Below are 16,764 nucleotides of genomic sequence, written 5' to 3' on the forward strand. Positions count from 1 at the left end.
CCAGAAATTAGCCTTGTTTTACCAGTCAACAAAAACATGGTTTATAGCCGTGGAAAAAGTTTGGACACCCTTCCAAGTAATAGCTAACTTCAGTTTCAAGTCCCCACACAGCATATCAATAAAATCAGTATCTGGGTTTAGACAAACCAAGGACCTTTAATTTCATAGTTTCCAGCCTGTCCTTGGGTGATTAACCTGCATGATTTGTGCCGTTGTGATGTTGTGGGGTCCAGTTCTGCTTCAGCTTTCTTTAGGTGGTTTCACATTTTCTTCAACCACCTTCTGATAGATGGCAGAATCCATGATGGATTCTAAGATGGGGAGTTGACCAGGTTCTGCTACAGCAAAAAAACATCTTTGAATCATGGCACTCCCAACTCTCTGCTTCATACACCTCACAAAACATGTTGTCTGTTCTGGTGTCCAGATAAACTAAACGAGTTTTGGACTCATCTGTTCACATTAATCAGAGGTCATAGTCTGTCTATATTTATATAAATATCCTTCATTTATTCATTCATTCATCTTCTATTCCACTTATTCCATAGTGGGTCACGGGGGAGCTGGTGCCTATCACCATCAGTCTACGGGTGAGCGGCGGCGTACACCCTGGACAGGTCGCCAGTCCATCGCAGGGCAATATATGCATTGTTATACAAAAATTGTCTTTATTACATACTGTGATTTAGAATTTAAATTACCTTACTTTTAACATCTGCTTATAGAAAGTCTTCTTAGTGCCCTGTTTTCTGTAGCTTGTGTTTGGTTTTTGCCTGAAACAACACTCTGCTAACATTATTTTGACACTTATCTGTTAATACAAGGATTTAAACGATCCAAAGATCCAGTAGTGTGTTGTCTGTTAATTACACACAGAATTTATGTTCAGCAAGGGTTTTTTTCCAGTATTTTTTGCAGTATTTATTTATTGGGGTGTTGTAGCATGCACACACACAGACACACGCATACACTCATTAAAGCTACAAACTTGAACTATTACTCAGTTTGATCTGAGTAATAGTGTGTAGGCAGAGACATTAGAAAAATCCAAGGATGACCCCAGGCATTTCTCACAAGACACATGCAATTACCAAACACATACACACACTTGCAGACCTCCGGGGACTAATTTTGAAGCATATTACAAGTCTAGCAATTTACTTCCCATCCAAGCGTGACAGGCGAGCCATTTGAAAATTTCGGGGAAAGAGTTGGAGAACAAAACAGTAACTTGTTCACACCTTTCATGGTCATGGATAACTATATCTGCCACATGACTGCAGATATTCCTATTTCTATGATCATAAATAGGAACTTCTCATATGTACCTCATGTGTTTTCTCCAGAAACAACATCTTCCAGTCTTTGAGCACATCAAAGTATTTCAACAGGAATAGCAGGACCATGTAATGTATTCATATGCTCAAACAACATAGACAAGACAAATGGTCTGGTCTATGTTGAGACTGGTCAAAAACTCTGAATCCCTACATGCGCATTAACCTACATTTAGTACAGCCCAGGAAGGAGGAACCACAGCTGGAATCCTCGTGATATCATGGAGCCACTAGCAAAACCCTTCGCCCAGCCATGCCTCTTTCTTATTAGCCATGGCAATCCAGCTGACAGCACTGGGAATGCAGTGCGCAAAAACCTGAATGTCTGAAATCGCTGGCGAGTAAGACTCGAGTGAACAACAACCAAAAGTTAAGTTATTATCTGCTGTTCGTGTATCCAGCAAATCAATAATTAGGATAAGCTGTCTTGACTGTTCTTTCTGGGTTTCTGCAGAAATGGAATCTGAACCAACGTTTCCCCCAGAAGAGACAGTGTCTCTAACAACGTTGAGTGAAGCAGTTTCCTTCTTCCACTGCCCTGAGAGAAGACAGCATAGGGAGTGCAGCATCTCATGCCTTTCTGCATGCCGGTATGGGGAGCAGAAGCTACCTCTCAGCTGCTACCAAGAGAAGTTTTTTTTCACTACACAACCCAATGCACTTTGGATCTTCTTCACTTCTGGTCATCTGAACTGTTCATGTAAGAGGTTGTGTCTGGGCAGAGAAAATTAGTTTATAATGAAACAATCAAAATATTGCTTATTTTGTGGTGTTCTGCTGCCTTATATATATATATATATATATATACAAACTGTAATAAGAAATCTTGTAATGATCATCAGTGACATCATATTTTTGCCATGTAGCTGGACCCACATAATGCTATGACAACACTGTAAGCCTCCTATCCTCCGTCATTGTCCGGACACACCCCACCGTCTTCATTTACCGTTAATCATCCTTAACAATGCCTTATTTGTCATTGAGGAATATCTACAATGGAAGCCCCCCACCCCAGGCGTGTCAGCACCTCCCCCGACACCACAGTGATTCAGTATGCCACCAATTACTGAGCGCAAACTGAATGAGGTCATAATGGGATGGGGTGATTAGCAAAAAGAAACCCCCTGACCCGATGGGGCAAAAGAAAGCAAAGAAGGCAGGGAAGATTGTGGAAAATCTCCATCCTATCATGATTAAACTTACTCAAATTAGCACAAGGCCAGTGAGAGTTTTGAACGCCAACATATCCAACAAATCATGCATATCATTGTAGATAAACATGCTAAAACATTTCATGGGCTGATTGGGTTTTACATCTGGGTCCTGGTATCCATTAAGTTTCAGTTTAAAATCTCTGGTAGTTCAAATAGCCTTTATTAAGGATTGTATAGTCTCCCACAAACAAAAGTAACTTTTGATGAATTATTTTATACTCCTGGATGATATGTGCAAATAATTTTCTTTACAGTTTTTATAATTCCAAACACAAAAGTACACTAAACTTTGTACTAGGTGGATAGGAAACAAGGCAATGCCTGAAAACGACCCCCAGACTTATTTATTTTTAAGAAACAAATGACCTGATCTGTGACCTCGATTAAATTTTGATGCTCTACGAGTGATCCCTAGAGCTCAGATATTTATTTGCCAAATTGATTAGAAAGTGGTGCATGCTGTCAGTCTCACTCAGTTTCAAACATTCAGCCCATCAAGGTGATTTTGCTTTAGTGCAGACAATATAACATTCTGAAAGATAAGGTAAATTGTTATTGTGTCATTGCTGTGATATTTAAGGGGCAGTTGTGTTGATTCTGCAGCAGTGGTGCACGTGTGTGATATACATGATATCTGAGAGCTTTGGCGCTCATTTTATCCAACATTCCCAAAAAAATCTGTGTCAGCCTCCCTTGGCTTGAAATCAAATTGTGCTGCATTGTTAAATGTAGAGGTGCACAATTTATTGCAAATGTATTGTTTCTGCGTATGGTGCATATCGCAAATAAATGCCTGCATAAATGCCTGCATTGTTCACTACTTATTTAAGGACCATGCAGCCATGTCACTATACTACAGAGCCTGCGAGGGGACATAGGGGAATTTTGTTTTCTGTTGCGTCCCCACGTAATACTTTTGCATCCCCACACAATACTTTTGCGTTCGCTTGCCATACTTTTGCATCCCCACGCAATACTTTTGCGTTCGCTCGCAATACTTTTGCGTCCCAACGCAATACTTTTTGCATAATGGAACAAACACTACACCCGTTTTTGAGATTTATGGACTATATTTTGAAATCGGCATTCAATATAAGGATATTCCGACTTAAAGACAGTTATTATCCACAAGCTGTCAGACTACTGAACTTTGGACAATAAAACAGCACTAAACCACATTTGTGACTCTTTATTAGCTTATTGCTGCTGCACAATGTGTACTTTTTTATTGCACGCCAGTGCATTTATTTTTATGGTGAGTTGAACAGTTCCTCTTATCCCAAGCATTTCATTGCATTATTGACTGTGTGTGTTAACCTGGATATGACAAACATGGTTAGGTTACCAATGCCATATCTGTGCTGTTTGTTTTGTGAGCAGTTTGTCATGTATGCTGCTGTTCCAATATGAACAACTTTCTCAAGATGATTTACAACTTTGGCGAGGGAACACAAAAGTATTGCGTGGGGATGCAAAAGAAAAAAATTGCTCCACGTCCCCTCGCGGGCTCCGTACTATCCTGAGGTGTTTGGGTTTTGATTTTCTTTTGTGTATGTATTTGGACCATGTCTTTGTTGTTTGTTTTGTTTTTGAAAGTCATGCTTTCTTAAGTTTGTTTCTCTGTGCTCAGTTTTGTTTGGTGTGTTCCTTAAAAGGTTCTTTTGTGTTTTAGTGTTCTTCAAACATCTAGGGTTATTTCCTGTTAGATTTGTTTTAGATGCTTCCCTGGGCTTCTTTCTGTTTCTGCCCTACTCTGGTTAATTAGTCTTCCTCCTTCAGCTACCTCCTCTGTTTCGTTCTATTTTTTATTTAAAGAACTCAAGTCTTTTTCCCAAATCAAACATGACACTCTATTCTGGCAATATATTTGTTGACTCTTCTTGTTCTATGCAGCATAAAAGGTTTTAAAAGGTAAAGAGAATGTAAACTCATTAAGAACCTGCTTCAATGCAAAAACAGCAGATGCAGACCAAAAGCTACTTTTTAATAAAACCTTGTTGTTGGGATGGAAATACAGATTTTTTAAATAGCTGGATAAATTAATAATTATCTCAGGTCTTTGTTTGCCATGAACCCAAAGCAGAAAGACATCAACCCCTTTTAATCATGTTTTTATAATTTGCAAGTTTTATTGTTATCGCAACATTTACCGAATTAGTGCATATTACATATTTTCCGGATATTGTGCAGCCCTAATGAAATGTATAATGGTGATGCTTGAGATTTGTTTTACTATGGCATCATATCTTCCTACGGCAATTAAAATAAAAAAAAGCTATAGTGTAATGTGGGATTAAATATACTTTCATTATAATTTTTCTTTTTAGTTCAGTTTTTTGAAGACCCTAAATGTGAGTTGACTCATGACCCTAAATGGTCTCTCGAACCCAACTTTGAGTATCTCTGCTTTATATCAATCTAAAAAACTCCCCTTTCAGTTGTTAAAGCAAAAACGTTTCCTGCATTTGTATTTTGCTCTGGAAAGTAAGAACTCAAATCTGGGAATGACAAAACTCACCAGTTAAGGGTAGTGCTGTAGAACGCAGTAAAGCTTGTAGGATTTGCTAACTATGGTTGATGACCAAGCAAACTGGTTTTAGCAGTACATGCTGATAATAATGTATTTCTGTTTTTTAGGCATTGAAACTCTAAAGAGACATGGTAACTAGTAGGTAATGTACAGTACATCTGCATGAGTTATTTGATGAGATCCAAACCTTCAGATATGGAAGTAAGGGGTTATCACTATGCCTAAATTTTGTATGCTCAGGGGCCTTATTGGATTTTAAAATAATGGAAAGCCTTAATTTTACAAGGTAGACCTCTAATTGTAATCCTTTCAGTAGACTGTTGTGTGTGTGTTTTTGTTTCCCTTCACGAGACAGTTAAAATAGTGCTCCTCATTTTGCTCCTTGATTGCAATGGTGCTCTTTGATGCGGACTATAAGGGTGGTTGCCCAGGGTGGCATTAGAAAGACAGCAAAAAAGCAACAGTAAAAATATATATTCTATTTATCTTCCAGTTACCTCCTGAAAAGATTTCTATCACTTATGGACAATTGCAGTGATTGGGGAATGGACGCCATCTCTCTCTTGAGTGGGCACGCCTACTTGCCTCTGTGAATAGGAAGGATGGTTCCTGTTTTGTGTGGAACTGCCCTGCATTCCCCCCTAGCCCAACATCTGAGATGATTTTTGTTTTTCAAGAGCCATAACCGTGTTGGCTGTCAATCACACTGTGTCAAAGATGGAACGGCTCACCTTGGCTGACATTTATGCAAGAACCGCCACTGATTATGGTTAATTCTTACTGTTGCGGTGTTTGTAGTTTTCCATCTATGTTTCTTTGGGTATCTTATAGAGCTGTTTGCTGTGGAGCGTTTTAGTGCAGACCTTATGTCAATTTGTACCAGAAGATATTTCTTATACTCTCTTGACAACAGGTAATTCAAAGTGATTCAACTGAATGTGTAAACATCAAACAATGGTCATTTTCCTTTATCTGCTCCGAGTATAAGGAAATGTGGCTTTGTGACTCCAACAAATAAAATCTATAAGGTGAAGGTTGCTTATAGTTATTTTGGCTTGAAAAATGAGAATCTCTCATGTAATAAAAGTCAACATGTCCAAATGGGGTCAGGACCAAATTTATAAAACTAGGGTGTAACATAAATTCTTTTCAACTTAGACATTAACTTTAAAATTAAATTAAAATATAAATTTATATGATAATTTATCTTCATAATTCATCAAAAGACTACAATGAGAATTAAACTGATGCAATGATTAATTACGTCTGTACAAGCTTGTGCTGGTAAAAAAATAAGGGTATGAATTGGCAAATAGACAATTTGGCCCGTAGCCCAGTGACAAATTGCTTGTTTTGTAGTCTGTTCTGTTTATTATGATTGTTTTTTGTTTTGTTCTGGACTGTCTGTTGGTTTCTCCTTCTTAACGTCAGAATGTTTTTATGGGTAAAAAGTGGGGCAGCAGATCTGTTGTGGGTCACAACATGCATGACAAAACATCTCCCTCACCACCTCTGAAAAACACATTCAAATCCTCCCCATTTATGTAAGAAAATATTAATCTAAACCCAAAAAATAAAGAACTCAGAATACCTTCACATTCACCTAAAAGTGCTGCTGTTTTGCTCAGGTGATAGATTTTTACCCTGTGATTTTATCCTCAACTTTAAAAACATTGGCGAAGATAAAAATGATTAGCAGGGAGGCTGTTTGGTGCAAGAGTGTCCTTTGTTGGCCGGAGCATATTTGTGTATCTTCATTGTGACGCGTGTAATCCGCATTCTCTCTAATCCCAGAGCAGGTGGCCAGGCGTTTGCCGGCTGCAGGGGAGTGTGGAGAGGGCACACTTCTCCTGCCCTCCTAAACACACACATATTCTCACACACACACACACCCGAACACACATATGACTGATCCACACCCTGTCCCACATACAGGCACACCTACCTGAACACCTAATGTTTATATATACAATGGGAGAGAGAGGTGTGAGAAAGCACATGTTACTCATCCATTCTTTCATTCTCTTAACACCCACTCTCTGCATGTGTCCTCAACAGACACGCTCGTCTATAGGAGCTTACTCACCGCTCTGAACAGGTGGGCTAAGACGGGGCCGGGCAGGGAACGAGGCATCTGTCAACACATTGTGCAGCCATCTCCTCCGCTCTAGCTTCCCATGCGTAAAAACAGGGACGGAGACAATGAAAGCAAATGAAACCAATGAAGGAGCAGCCCTAAGGAGGATTTTCCTCTAGTTGTGGAGTTTGTGATCTCCTTCATTAAAATGCTGAAGTTATTACGATGACTGTACAAAAAGATGTGCTAGTGTGGAACTGCATGAGACTTTTAGTTTCATCTATAAGACACCCTGCAAGCTGCAGCTATATATTCACTTTATTATCTTGACTGATTTATTGTAATGCCAGCAAATGAATCATTTCCTGCGCAGCAGCTTCTAGGGGTTGTCTCATAAAGCAATCCTTTGGCTTTGGGTCAGATCTCCTGAATAAAAAGAGACCCCCAACATGCACTAAAAGTGGGCTTACAAACTGTACTGCTTTCTAAAACCACCCAAGACAGCAAAATGTTGCTATTGTGAAGCATTGCAGATTTACAGACCAGCTGCCTTGTCCTTGCTGGACAAAAGCATCCCCACAGCATGATGCTGCCACTACCATGCTTCACTTTAGAGGGGGTTTGCTTAAGGTAATTTGCAGTGTTTTTGCTTTAACTAAAACATGCATAAAACCGTGTACTATTGTCAATGAAGTCATACAACATTTATAACACACTCAGTGGACAGACATAACAAAGGAAAGAGAAAATAAATAACAAATGAACACAAAATAAAAATAAAATAATAAAAAATAAATGAATACTTGGAACGCTGGGTTCCAAGTAGAAAAGAATTCATCCCTGAGTATATATTTAATCTTTTCTAGTTGAATAAACTGCATTTGATCACTTAGCCATACAGATGCTTAAAGTGCATTCTTGGATCTCCACTGTAATAATATTCTTCTGTGTGCAAGCAAGGTACAAAAAGCAATGATGTGTTTATTTGTTTTCGGCAGTCTCCATCTGTAACACCAAATATAGCCATAGCAGCACTGGGCTGTAAATTGGCATGTGGACACTCTGACAGTGTTTGAAAGATCACTGACCAATATGTTGTCAAGGAGGGACATGTCCAAAACATTTGGGTTAAGTTGGCAGGTGTGTTGTGGCACCTATCACAACATGCATTTGCATTAGAGTAAATCTTGGCAAGCCTTGCTTTAGAGTAGTGACTGTGATGTAAAATTTAAAATTACGCAAAGTTTTGCACAGGAAGTGCTGCTGTTTACTCTCTGAAGAGCACTGTCCCTAAATATCTTGCTCCCAATTCATTCTCCCATTCAGCTTTATCTTAGCAAGGGATATATTTTTAACAAAAGCAATAAAGTCTTTATTCTTGAAATGTTTTTTTTTTTTTTTATCTAAAGGGATTTCCAACAGAGCATCCAAAGGGCAGACCGATGCCACATATGGGAAGTTGGGGTCTTGACAACTTTGAAAATGACGGACTTGAAAATAACGGAATAGACTAGACCGAGGAAGGCTGAATCCTAGCGATAAGTTGTCAAAACGTCCAAAGACAGCATTTATGTACATATCCTTAAATGTGTGTTTCCCTTGTCTTTGCAAAGCAATCTGCAATCTGCTTCTTTTGCAAAGAATCTAGCTAAGCTGGGAGAAGAAGAAGAGTATTAGGAATAGGGTTGGTGTAAAAGAAGTTAATGAATCCAAAATTCTGTCTAACTCTGACCCTATCTTAAGAGTATTTATGACGACCGCCTTGTTTGTAAACTCAGAAGTGAAGAGGGGGAGATGTTGGGACCCAGCCATGGAAACAACATTAAAACTCCGGTATACACTTTTCTGGAACTTTCAAAATAAATTGCATTTAACTGACTTCCAGCAACTGAGGAAAGGGGGGTAGCAGACTTCCCATGATGCCACTGTCTGAATAAGAGCACCCCCTCTCCAACAACCCGACCTGTTTCCACTGCGGGACCAGAATAGGGGAGGTCCAGCGCGCTCATGTCTCTTTGCTGGCAAAAAGACATAACTCTTCAACTGGATCCAAGAGTGTCATAAGATCACGCGATCATATGCACCAGTTAAGCATTAGCGAATAACTGTTTGTGTACCCAGTATTCATTCATAAAAAGGGAACATTAAGGTATAAGCATTGCCTGACTCTCTCTCTGAGGCCTGCCGAAGCAGTGTTCCAGAGAAGCCCCTGCAGAGACGCAGTCTCCTAGTCTGGAAGGAAGACAACAGAGACCGCATCACCGTATTAACGTGCAGTGTGGTTGGGGGACACAACGAGCCGTCTTTCATCCACAGCTACGGAGGTTAGCTGGAAGCTAACCCCTTTTGTTCACACTACGAGCCGCACCTTCAAACCCCTGTGCAGCTAAGGACGTTAGCTGTAGCTAACCATTGTTCACTGTGGATACTTTCTTCAAACTTCGTCGTCACCCAGACAACCCCTCAGTATGGTAAGAGGTTAGGTTTGGGCAGAGCAGAATAATATAGAAGTGATTTAGATTGAAATGATCTAAATGTTTTTCATTTTATAAAGTTTGGTTTTGTTTTTGTTGAACTCAGATATCTTGGTGCTAGCAGAATATCTGCAGCACACATGTTCAGTTTTGTGTTCTTTGTCTTTATTTAAAGGGTGATTTTAAACACAGAAGATCGGCCACAACACGCTGTCCGCGCTTAAGCATTTTAACCCTTCAATTAACCCTGGTATTTTAAAGGTATGTGTTTGATTCTGGCGCTAAGCTATCAGCTTCTTTTGTTAGCTCAATGGCTAACCGGTGAGAACACGCGCTTGCTACTAAAGAGTATTTAACAGAAAGGTTGTTAGTTTTCAAACTAGTAAATAATAGTCCCTAAATATCATTTTACTAAATCTGATAACTAAGTAAACACCATTAAGCCCCATTTCTCCAGAAAGATTTGGCTCTTTTCTGAAATACTCCCTTAATAATATTTCTTTAAATATTATTTTAATAAATAAAGGCAGCTAATTATTGCCTAAGTTGGTTCCAAGACTAACTTCACTTCACTTCCAGATTCTTCAAGATAATCCTTGGTTCTCAAACATAAATAACATTGCATGGTAATGTTGCATCACTCTTTTGGTCATGGTTTCCAGTAATCTTTAATCAACTTGTTTATATTGTACATAGCCCATTAGTCTTCGTTATTCTTTAATTCTGCTTGGTAATTTAGTTGGATTGTTTTAGTATAATAAAAAGTTTGCTGATTGAAATATGTTTGACTTTGAGTTGACTTAGTTTTGTTAATAAATTCTTGTATTTTAAGAAATTGTGTGAATTCATTCCATGTGTGCAGAGTTTATGCTGATCAATAATGTCAGAGCTCGTCTCACACCTTTCTATTTTGTCCTAATACCATCGCCTTACTGGGCTGGTATTCACAGGACAACCCTTAACAGACCGAAATATTATTTGATATAATATTAAAATATTAATATTAAATATTAAATAATATTCTCAGATTCATAATCCCAACAGAGACTTGAAGAAACCTGAGCTCTGAGGCATTCATATGCAGGATGTTGCCTCCAAATGACACAATTTTAAATCAGAAGAATGAAACCAATGGAAAATTTTGAAATGTTTTGTCATCATGACAAAGATTTGGGAGACCCAAGCCACCCCTTAATTTAGGTCTTTGTAGTAATTCCAACCTGATTCTTGGCTTCTTATCGTTCCAAATAAATTAAATGAAAGTTGTGTAAAAACATTTAATAAAGGATTTAGGGAAATGTGAGAAAGTGGAAAGTGGAATATTTTGAAACAAGTACATAAATCTTGGGAGTACATTCATTTTGATGCAATTCACTTTTCCTCCCAAGAACGGTTGAACTGAATTCCATCTCTTCAAATCTAGTTTGACCAATTTAAACAATGGATAGATGTTTTCCTGGTACAGTTTCTGCATGCCCTTGTGATAGTAATGGCCAGATATTTAAAGCCATTTCTGGACATTGGAAATGGTAAAAAGTTGTCTTGAATTTAAAGAGCCAAGTTGTTTACAGGGTAACATAGACTTTTATTGAGGTTAAGTTTATATCCAGAGAATGTACCAAATCTCTTCAAGAGGTGAATGATGTGGGGCATGCTTAAAACAAGATCCGATATATACATTAATAAAACATCAGCATACAGGAATACACTATGGTCCATCCCCTCATCTATGAATTCCACTTATTGATGTCAGTGATTTAGGAGCAATAGATAAGGGCTCTATGGGCAAGGTAAAAAGTAGTGGGCTAAAGGGGCATCCCTGATGGATTCCTCTTGTGAACTGAAAATACTATGATTATTTCCCATTAGTAACTACGGTGCCTCCAGGCGATGTGTACAAACGTTTTATCCAGGGAATGATATCCAAATTTCCCCATTCCACCCTATCAAAAGCTTTTTCTGTATCCATTGCGACAACCACCTCAGGCACCAGGATAGATGCAGGAGAGTAAATAATATTTAGGAGTTGGCGGATATTTGTAAAAGAATGACGTCCAAGAGTACAACCGGTTTGGTCTACAGAGATCACGTCATGCATTGTGGTTTCTAGGCGTAAAGCAAGAACTTTGGCAAAAAATCTCACATCACTGTTTAAAAGAGATATTGGTCAGTAAGAGCTGCATTCTGTGCTGTCTTTGCCTGGCTTTAACAGGAGGATGTTTAATGCTTCTGTCAGTGTTTGTGGGAGAGATCCCTGGGACAGAGCATCATTGAACATTTCAAGTAGGAACTTTGAAAGTTTATCTCCAAACTTTTAAAAAAATGTTATTGAGTATCCGTCCGGGCCTGGTGATTTGCCATTCTGCATTGCCATTATTACATTAAGGATTTCAATGTGTTTTAATGGTAGTTCAGTCTGGGTTCTATTCATTGTGTTTATTAGCGGCGTCTGGAGATGATTAAAAAAGGCGTTCTTTCCAGATAAGGGGGCGTAGGAAAAATATTGGGGCCCATCACTTGCATCAACACTTCTGAAATGAACTTGAGTTGGATCTTTATTGTCCTCACTGCCTTTGATGATGATCAGGATGTGGATTGGCTTTCCATAGACGAACCGACGTCGTCAAGCCAGTACAAAGGTAACCTGTTTTGATTTTGGAGCTCTCTGGAGTCTTTAAAAAAGAAACTGCTTAGTCAATCACTTAACCTGGATGGCATTAAATTGACCTCTGATAATAAAGTAAAAAACCTTGGTGTTATTTTTGACCAGGACATGTCATTTAAATCCCATATTAAACAGGGTTCTAGGATTTCCTTCTTTCACCTCTGGAACATTGCCAAAATTAGAAATATCCTATCCAGGTGTGACACTGAAAAACTAGTCCATGCATTTGTTACTTCAAGGCTGGACTATTGTAATTCTTTACTATCAGGATGTCCACAAAATGCAGTTAAAAGCCTTCAGCTGATTCAAAATGCTGCAGCAAGAGTTCTGATGAAAATTAAAAAGACAGATCATATTTCTCCTACTTTAGCTTCCCTTCATTGGCTCCCTGTTAAATCCAGAATAGAATTTAAAATTCTCCTCCTCACATATAAAGCCCTTAATGATCTAGCTCCATCATACATCAGAGATCTGATTGGTCCATATGTTCCTAACAGAGCACTTCATTCTCAGACTGCAGGTTTACTGGTGGTTCCTAGAGTCACTAGAAGTAGAATGGGAGGCAGATCCTTTAGTTATCAGGCTCCTCTCCTGTGGAACCAGCTCCCAGTTTTAGTCCGTGAGGCAGACACCCTGTCTACTTTTAAGGCTAGGCTTAAAACTTTCCTTTTTGATAAAGCTTATAGTTAGAGTGGCTTAGGTTATCCTGAGGTATCTCTGTAGTTATGCTGCTATAGGCTTAGGCTGCTGGAGGACATAATGACCAATTTTACTCTCTCTGCTACATTCTCATACTACTTTCCAATTTTGCATTATTTGCTGTTATTTCAGCTTTTAACTTTATGTTCTCTCTCTTTTCTCTACCTAGAAGCTACACCTGGCCTGACTCTGTGTCTACCTGTGACACCTTCCTGGTGGGGGGCATCGTCCAATCTTCTGCTGCCAACAACTTAATGCTCACCTTCTACCGATGATACACTTGGTCCTGTCTTTCAGTGTTTAACCCTATTTTTCTCCTAGACATAGCTACTGATTGAGCTTTTACTATGACTAACTCTATGTGCTCTCTTTCATACTCTAAACTTGAAAACTCGCTCAGAGTTAATCTGTCTTTCTTTCCTAGATGAAGCCACTAAAGGAGCTACATCCAGTAACATTTACTTTTCCTTCCCATAGAAAGTACTCCTGGATCAGTGCTTCTTTGTTCCCTTTGTGTCTCTGCTCTGTTTTTCTCTCAAACCCCCAGTCGGTCGTGGCAGATGGCCGCTCACACTGAGCCTGGTTCTGCTGGAGGTTTCTTCCTGTTAAAAGGGAGTTTTTCCTCTCCACTGTCGCTACATGCATGCTCAGTATGAGGGATTGCTGCAAAGTCAATGCAAGCAACTGTCCACTGTCTCTACATGCTCATCCGGGAGGAGTGAATGCTGCAAGTCACTGACTCAATGCAATCTGCTGGGTTTTCTTAGATAGAAAAACTTTTTAACCAATTTGAATAAATAACTGAATCTGACTGCACTGTTCAATAGTTAGGATTAATTGAATGTATGTACCTGACTTTAAAATCTGTATGATTTGATTGAATTGACTTTGTGACGTGCCTTGAGACGACAGGTGTTGTGAATTGCCGCTATATAAATACAACTGAATTGAACTGAATTGGATTGAATGTTTTAATTACGATCTTGGTCCACACGTTACTAGTAGCAATGTGAAAACGATGAAATACCACTACTAGGCAGAATGTTCTTTGAAACTCAATAACATGTTCTCAAATCGTACTGTTTTCAGAGAAAACATGCGCTGATGTCATGTAGACAAACTGTAGAAATGCAACTAAACTAACAAACTACAAGGTAAAAAAATGTAGGTGGCCATCACAAAGCCCTGATCTCTGTCCCATAAAAAAAATTGTGGACACACCCAAAAAGGTGTTTGTGAGCAAGGTGGGCTATAAATCTGATTTTGTTACACAACTTCTGTCTGGAGGAATGGGCCAAAATTCCAGCAAGCTGTTGTGAGAAGGATACCTTAAGGCTGGACTCAAGTCATACAGTTTAAAAGAGAATTTTACCAAATAGGGATGAAATGGATGTAAAATTTTCAATTCTGAACGATCTCACACATTAGTCTGGCATCTACCAAAAATAAATTATTTGGTCAACCTTAACTGATATAAAACAGGAAAAGCTTAGTCTGCTTTATTGTATGACAGTGAGTAAGGTTTTGTTGGCTCTTGTGGCCCTTTTTGGCAGACATGATGATATATGACTTTGACATGCAGCAAGGGGTCCCCAGGGGTGCCAAAGTTCAGTCCCCAAGAGGTACTATCCTGCAACTTTTAGATGCATCCCTGCTCCAACACACCTGAACCCCCCTAATCTGCATGTCATCAGCCCCACAGAGGCCTGGCGACGAGACGTTCCTTTGAATCAGGGCTTTTGAAAATGGGCTGTAGAAAAGTAGCTCTTGAGGAATGAAGATGGGTACACTTGGTTCAGACTGCTAGAATGCCAGCTCCAACGTGAGCTACTCAGGAACCTTTTTTACTGGAAAGCCTTGTCCAAACTTGAGAACATGAAATGATATCCTCCTGCTACTATTGAACTGCTAGGAGGATTGAATATTGAAGGTCACAGAGAATTATTGGGCCTTATCTAAACCTTTTTTTATGTTTTATGCAGCTTCCGTTCTACTGCCTCCCAAATATTCACTTCCTTGACAGCGCTCCTCTTAATCATCTCTTCGCATCAAATGCTTTTAGTTTAAGCCTTTGTAAATGTGGCCATTGAATGCCTGTAATCTCTTATTAAAACCTTTCTTTTTTGCTTTATAAGGAGATTTACAGTTGTTTTTCCTAATGGTCTGTTTGCATAAAGGCAGAAGTGCTTTGCTGGCTGAATGTCCACTTTTGGTATAATCCAGGAAGCTGAGGTCTGAAGCTAAATGGATGCTTTGATAAAGAAAAAAAATAAAACGTATTAGACCAGCTTTAACTTGATGTAAATCACTAATTCTTTTACATATGCAGTATTAGATGTAATTCTGTAATCAGCTTTCTGCTTTATGTGATATATAAAACATAAAACGTGCAGGAATTTACAGAAATGTGCTTTTTCAGCATTATGAGTATTGTTCATTGCATTTGTCTTTCCTCCAATAAAATAAGTTCTGCTTTTTAGCTTGTCTTTTCTTTTTTGTCTTTGTTAAACGCTTCAGACCATCAAACCAATTTTTTGTATCAAACAAAGACAACCAGAGTAAATACAAGTAAATACAAGTGGCCCAAAGCCTTTTTCAAATTATGACTGAAAATCTGTTACCTAACTGTAATTTACCCCATTTCAAACTAGAGTGAGAGCCATTATCCACAATAGAGAAAACAGGGAACAGCAATTAAGTTTCCCAGAAGACGCCAGCCTATACCAAAATTACTGCCAGGACTCATCAACGACTCATTCACAAATGAACCCAGAACAACATCTGTAGCACTGCAGGTCTCACATTCCTCAGTTAAGGTCAATGTTCAATTTTCAATAAAAAGGCAGAAACTGGGCAAAAATGTTATCCATGGGAGAGTTCAAACCCTAAAACCACTGCTGATCACAAAAAAAAAACAACACAAAGGCCCATCTCACATTTACTAGAAACTATCTAGATGATCCCTAAAACTAAATTATTCTTCGGACTAAAGACACAAAAGTGGAACTTTTTGGAAGGTGTGCGTCTAGTTTCATCTGGTGTAAAACTAACAGCATTTTAGAAAAAGAACATCATATGATCAGTCAAACAGGGTGGTTGTAGTGTTAGTGCGAAGAACAATGAACCTTGAAAGAGAATGTTCAATTATTTGCTAATTATCTTAAGCTCAAGCCAACTTGAGTTATGCAGCAAGACAATGGCTCAAAACAAAATTATAATTTGGAGTGAGGAAGTCAAAGTCTGAGCTGAAATCCAAGTACATAGCATGGCCTTAGACAGGCCATTGATGCATAAAAACTCTCCAAAGTGTCAGAAATAAAACCTTTTGGCAATGAAGACTGGGCTAAAATTCCCCTACAGTGATATAAAAAATTGTAAGTTATAGCAAATACTTCATGGCAGTTTTTGACCCAGGGGTACAACCAGCTATTAGGTTCAGGGAAAAATTACTTTTCCACATAGGGCCAGATTGGTTTGGATAGTTTTTTAATATCGAAAACCATCAGAACAGGCCTGATTCATTACATTGCTCTGTAAATGTAGAAAACCCAAAGAGCAAAGTGTACTGGAGTCAAATTCCTTGTTTGGATGTACAAACTTGGCAATAAAGCTGATTCTGATTCTGATTCTGAAACCTTCCTGCAGTGGTCTATTGTTGAAGCCACAATAATGGCCTCAACAGACGGTGAAATCAGGTACAATTATCAGAGCAGAACTTGGGAGTCCCAGTTAATGTGCTTCTTCTGCACCAACTCCTGACATAAA

This window comes from Girardinichthys multiradiatus, chromosome 15 (genome assembly GCF_021462225.1).
Source record: "Girardinichthys multiradiatus isolate DD_20200921_A chromosome 15, DD_fGirMul_XY1, whole genome shotgun sequence".
NCBI lineage: Eukaryota > Metazoa > Chordata > Actinopteri > Cyprinodontiformes > Goodeidae > Girardinichthys > Girardinichthys multiradiatus.